Genomic DNA, 6,441 nt, shown 5'->3' with positions numbered 1-6,441 from the left:
TGTCAATCCTCCCACTTGAAAGAAATTTCTGATTAATTTTTAATCTCTGTTAACACAAACAATAGAAAAAAATACAGACAGGTCTTTCCAGCCACAGGCACAAGAACATTACACAAAGAGGTTTTCAGGACTTTGCCTTTTCTTTGACTTTTGACTTAGAGATGGCTGTATACCCTTTCCTCAGTCAGCCAAATTTTTAGCGACAGGTTCTAACAGGCTTTTCCTACAGGTCTAGAATATCTGATGGGAGAAGGTTAAAATGAAAATCTTTCCTTAAAACACAGGGGAACTTTTTATTAAGAAGCTAGCAACTTTGAAGTTACACATAAAACATGTTTTATTTAGTGAATATACTACTTTTTCTTTTGAAAAAAAGGCTTTAAAAGCAAGGAAAAAACAATCTCCTATACACTTTACTGTTTATAGTAGAGGAAAAGAAATAGTTCTGTGAATTCCTGTATGTTTACAGCTATAGATATTTTGGCATCAAAATATATGAATAAAGTTTAGTGGGATTGAAAATGCTGGTACACAGTCAATGCATGTTTTAAGTTTACTAGGCATATCTTTTTCTTCAATTGCTAAATTATTTTTAAAATTCACCCCTATGGATGAAACAAAAGAATGGAATATTTAATTAAAATTTAGGTATCTTTGAGTCTTATTTTTTTTATTAACACAAAATACCTCTCTGTTAATGTCCTATATGCAAAATCATATGGAATGAAAAAATGAAAATAAATTTTCTTTAGCACAGGAAAATGGAGAATAATGTCCATTTCAGGGATGTGGGCAAGTGTTACAGAGGCAAAAGTCTTATTTTACCAGGAGTGGAAATTCCTTGTGTCTTCATGGTCTGAAGTTTCTAATTTTAGCCCTTCTGACATCAGATTATGAACAGGTTGTTTTCACAATACTGAATATTACTTGATATGCATCTTAGAGTTCTCAATATTTCTGCATGTGTTTGGCAGGGGTGGGTGGTATTCCACTTTGGAAAGTCTCTCTCTTGCTTGTTGCCATATAAAATTGGGCTAAAATTAGGCACATTTAGACCAGGTGCATGAATGCGCTAGTACCTAATGCAAAAAGAAAAGACAGATGTACGTAAGAAAAATAATTCAACACAGCGCATCTTTTCATGTGATAAACCACAGAAATCATTCATGAACTGTGTGTATATAACACCTAAGTTTGTCCATTTCACATGCCATCTGCTGCTTCCATGCCAGCCTGGGACACACACTTGCATTCCAACGCTCTGAGCACTTCAAAGAGCTGCCATTAACAAATAAATAGAAAAGCTGGCGCAAAAATATTTCCTTCTTTCCCACCCAAACATGGAATTTCTCCCCTAAAACATGTTGGCCTGAGGCAGACAGCAGTCCAAATTTAGCCTGGGGGCAGGGCCTGATGCTACCTAGAAAATTTAGTCCAAGGAGGTATACAGCTCTGGTAAAAGGTTTTTTCTTTTGTTTGGGTTTTTTTTTTTTTTGTGAGAAATACATAACTTTTCCTTTAGCTTGGGATGATGTACTAAAGTATATAGGAACAGAAAAACCTTAAAGCAAACCTTCAGCTGAGGAAATGCAGCAGAGCATCGCTTTCAGTTGAGCCTATCAGTTTATCCCCATTGTGGATTTGTTTCTATGACATTATTGTTAACAACACAAATCTCACAGTTAAATATTTGAGCTTTTGGAATTTGCTTACTCCCTTGGTAACAAGCAGTTAAATTACTGTCACTAAAATTTTGAAAAATAATAAATGGTACCAAATGAATTCAATTTTCAAAAGAGAATGAAACAACACAACTGAAAAGGATAAAAAGTCAGCGTTTTAAAAAAGTGGTTTTCTGTGAAGCCTTTGACACAGCGGATACAGAATCTACGATGGTACAATATAGAACAGCAACACCAAAATAACTCATTCGTGATTTTATCGCATATGTGAACTGTAGCCAGCACCAATTAATTTTGATAAAAGTCCTATTAGGGAGTACTGTGTTGGAGCCCTAGAAAAGGAACATATATGGATTACAGAAATATAAAGAGATGTTTTTGTGGGAATCCCCATAGAGCATGAAATTCTGGCCTAGCTCAAGTCAAAAGTCAAAGGCTGAAATTCCACTGAATTCAGTGGGGCAGCCTCTCCCTATAATGTATATTTATTTAGATTTTATTATGTGGACACACCAGAAAGTGAATGTACCTGAACTTATGACGAAAAAAAATTACACCGATGGAGATCAATTTCACTGTCAAAGGGGAACAATTGAAAGGGAGGAATAATGGAATTTTGTTTCTGTCAAAAATGCTGGCATTTCTATTGCAAAAACCAGAAACTTTGCAAAAGAAAGCTCCTAATTTGAAAACCTTTTTCTTTTTCTATTATCAGCAGAAATATTTTTTTTAAATTAAAAAAAATATCCTTTTCTGAACGTATTTTGGTGGAAATTTCAAGCTTGTTATGGAGAGCTGAAGAACATAATCTTGGTGAGTATAAAAAGCACAAATCTCATTAGGTAATTCTGGTCATGGCAGTGTTAGTTCTGCATAGACTACATCTGGTCTGTGAGACTGGCTGTAAATCTGTTTCAGGGAGGAGGGAGAATTTCAGAACCATTTAACTGTAATCTCAATAAGATATGGTATTTTTAATATGATTTTCTCCTCTGTCCTTAGACTGCAGTCTTGTTTTGTGCATTTCAGACTGGATTTAATTTCCATGATCAACCCTGAAACCAGGTTTTGTAATGGAAACGATTGTAAATGGCTCAGTGTAGCAAATCCTGTACTGCACACATCTCCTGGGCTCTGCGCGCTGATAGGAAGGCATAAGAAGAGCCTGTGCTGGTTTAAGCCAGAAAAGTGACTCTTTTGGCTGGAGGTCAAAGCACTCCCTTGGGAAGTTGGGCATCCAGTTCTACTCCCATCAGCCTTTTGTTCCTGGATTTAATTTACAGCCTGTGTCCTGCAAAGAGTTAGGAAGATGAACAATGGCTCCTAGTTGTTTACTTCTGAAAAAGGCAGCAACCCAGATTGGCACCTACCACGTGGATTCATCAGCCTGTTCTACTGGTTTGCCCCAGGTCCCTAAACAACTCGCTAATCCAACACAGCCAAAATCTGAACAGCCAGAATTGCTCAAGTAGGCCGTAAGAAACTCTTTGCAGCAAGGTTTCTCCTGCAGCAGACCATGGGGCCCCATCAGCTTTCTTCTTCTAGCAGAATCCCAAAGCACGCAGTCCCTGGCTGACCCACACAGCTCCCCCGCAGAGCACAGGCAGGACATCACAGACCCAGCCGCGTTCACGACATCCACACCATTCACACCACTATACCCAGTTAGTTACTGCAGCACTGTTGGAGATGGGGCAGGAAACCTACACGCAGCAGCCGCCGCCAGATGTCCAAGCGTGCAGCACAGAGCTGCTGAACGTATTAGTGACTAATTGAGCTGCAAGCAGCTGTGCAGAGGGCTGGGGGGTGGGGGGAGTACAGGGGGAACTGAGGGGAGAAGGGGAAAAACATTTTCTCAGTCTGCCTCTGCCCCTTCCTCCCCCTTGTTGGCCCTCCCAGCACACACCAATTATATATCAGAGCATCAGCTGACACCTTTGTGCTAAGCATTCTGTGTCCCCACTTTCATTTTTTTCATTTGCAGTTTGACAATAGGTAAATCAAGCTCGTACCAGGCCATCTCCAGGATGTGCTTTTTCTCATCTCCCTCCATCTCCTCCCCACTGTCTTTCCATTCTCTTCCTTTTGATTTTGCTTCTTGACTTCTGCCTTGATTTCTCTTTCTCATCTCCACTAATTTCTCCTTTTTTTTTAGCTCACATCCTTTCTCATCCACTCTCCCTTCTATGCGGCATGTTGGAATAATTAAATCAAACATTTAAAGCTGCAGAAGAGCAGGTGAGCTTTACAAAATGCAAACATTCACATGACTCAGGAAATCCCTGATATTTACATAAGCAAACTGTTAACTGTACTTGCAGATAAATCCTTAGGAGCTCTTATGCCTAATACAGACCTGACCAGAGCCCTTCAAAGTCAGGGGAAATTTTGTACTGATTTTGTGGAATTTTGAGTCAAGCCAGCTGTGAATCTCTATTATGATAACTCTGCATAATGTGTTACGGTTCCCTGTGTACATGTAATCTGAGAGGATAGAGGGATTACATCAGATTTATAGCCACTGCTAAAATATTTTCCTATCTAAAGAAAGTTAAAAAACCAAATTTTAGTTGGATTCATTCATGGAATGATTTTTGTTCACACCAGGTCTGTTTGTACCAGTCTTGCCCTAGCCACATATAACATAGCCGTGTTTAGGCTGTGCCCTAAACATAGCAGCGTGGGAATGAATAGTTAAGCCTGTCTTTTCCAGTTACAAAGAACACTAAAAACAGACCTGGTCTGTATATAAACAGAAACTTACTGAATTTCACTGTTAGTCAGTTTATGACCCCTATGAAAGCTGGAAGGAAGGCAAAGTATCCTAATTTTAGACCGTAATAGGCATGTTTGTTTTCAGAGACAAAGATAATAGCTGGTTCCAGTCTGGCCCTAGGAAGGAAGGAAGGTGCAGGTGTGTGCACATCATATGATGAACAGGGTGAGGAGGCTGACAGGCATAGCCGTGCTAGGTTTTGGACTGCTAATCTTGCTGGGTAAAATACGCACCAAGCAGTCTGCCCCTCTTATATGGCTTTGGTTAATGCATTGCTGCAGAAGTAGCATGTTCTTCCTCAAACAGTCGGTCCTTTTGCCTTGTTGGATGTACAGACACCAGCAGCAACTATCAGTCTCCTCTTCCCGCTCAAAAAAAAAAAAAAAAAATTTAACCTGTTAGTTCTGCAGGTTAAACGTAGCCAGGAATCAATGAACTCCTCTCCTCCTGGTGCAACAGCAGGAGTTTGCTTACTGAGGTTTGATCCTTTCCCATCTGGGCATACCCAGACAAAGCCAGGACAGCTTCCTCCCTGAGCCCAGCTGGGAAACAAAAAGCCCAAGGAGGTGTCTCAGGTCCAAACAGCACCAAGTGGAAACCCCCCCAGTTTTCCCCTGGGACCTCAGTTGGAGTGTGTAGAGGTGGCAGTTAGGAAAGCACTTCTAATTTCTAAGCTCTATAGAATTTATGTGGGAATTGTCAAGGAAAATAAATGACCTGTGAGGGAAGTTGCTTTCTGTGTATAAATAAACAAAAGAAGGTAATTCTGGGTGACTCTGAAACAGGAGACAGGACAGAAAATATATTTCATAGAACTGTTGAAACAGAAACTCTGTTTTTGCACATTTCCATGTTCCTGAATTTCTGGCAGAGAAATAGATAAGGGAGGAGCTGAATGCTATTACAACTCAGTAAGTATATCTTAGAACTGGGAGTTGCCTACTTAACACCTTGACTTAAGTAACAATGAAAACCAATATTTTAGAAATGAAAAATAAACAATTATTTGGGATATTATTACATAGTTGGTAAGAGTTTAATTATGTATTGAAGTTTATTTCTTTCATTACATACCTAGAATAACACGGCTGTATTTGAGAATGTATGTTTCTTGCTGACCAAAATATGATATTACTTGTGGTTTATTGGCTTAGCCCTTTTTTTAGTATTATTGAGTGACAATAAGTATTGAAATTAAGAAAAAGATATTACCTTGAATATGATTTTGAAAATGTGCTTGCATTCAGTTGCAGTCCTTTCGGGTTGCCTTTTGAGGCATATTTGGGGTGACAGGATCTACCAGCAAGAGATATTAGCCAGACAGAAATTCTATACAGAAAAAAAGAAAATTAATGGTTTATGCAATTGTAAATTACAAAATTTGCACTATGCTGGTGATTCATATAAATACACTATTCATCAAATGACAGAGTATCACATGGTCATCATTGCTAACCACCCTCATAATTTTTTGGTTCCTGCATACTACTTTTTCAATCATTTGTGACTCATTGGTAAATAAAACATTTGTTCAGAAATTTACCAGATTCTTCTGAATAATGCATGCCTAAAATATTTGCAGAAATGTACAACTGGCAATAAATAAACTGGCAAAAATAAATTATGAGTTATTTGTTCACCTCTGAAACGTTAATTATATATGCTAAAATTTTTTTGAAGTGTTGGAAGGATTAAGCAGGTCGTGTCTGAACAGCATTTTGAACAAGTCAGATCTGGAAAGCTATTAAGACTCCTTGAGATTTTAAAGTTTCAGCCTACTTGCGTTGAATTTACAAGACATGATCTATATCTGAGTCACCTGTGATTTCAAACATATTATATGAGAGCAAATTCAGTGATATGCAAACGGATATGAGAACTAGCAAGAGAGTCTGCAGTTTATTTGCTGTCCATTGTACCTGGAGTCCCATCAGTAAAATGTCCTTCTTCCTATCTTTTGCAAGATACATTAAGATAAAGATG

Source organism: Pterocles gutturalis, unplaced genomic scaffold, assembly GCF_000699245.1.
Source record: "Pterocles gutturalis isolate BGI_N339 unplaced genomic scaffold, ASM69924v1 scaffold22447, whole genome shotgun sequence".
In the NCBI taxonomy this organism is placed as follows: Eukaryota; Metazoa; Chordata; class Aves; order Pterocliformes; family Pteroclidae; genus Pterocles; species Pterocles gutturalis.
The sequence above is the reverse complement of the archived record's forward strand: the minus strand, read 5'-3'. Positions refer to the sequence as shown.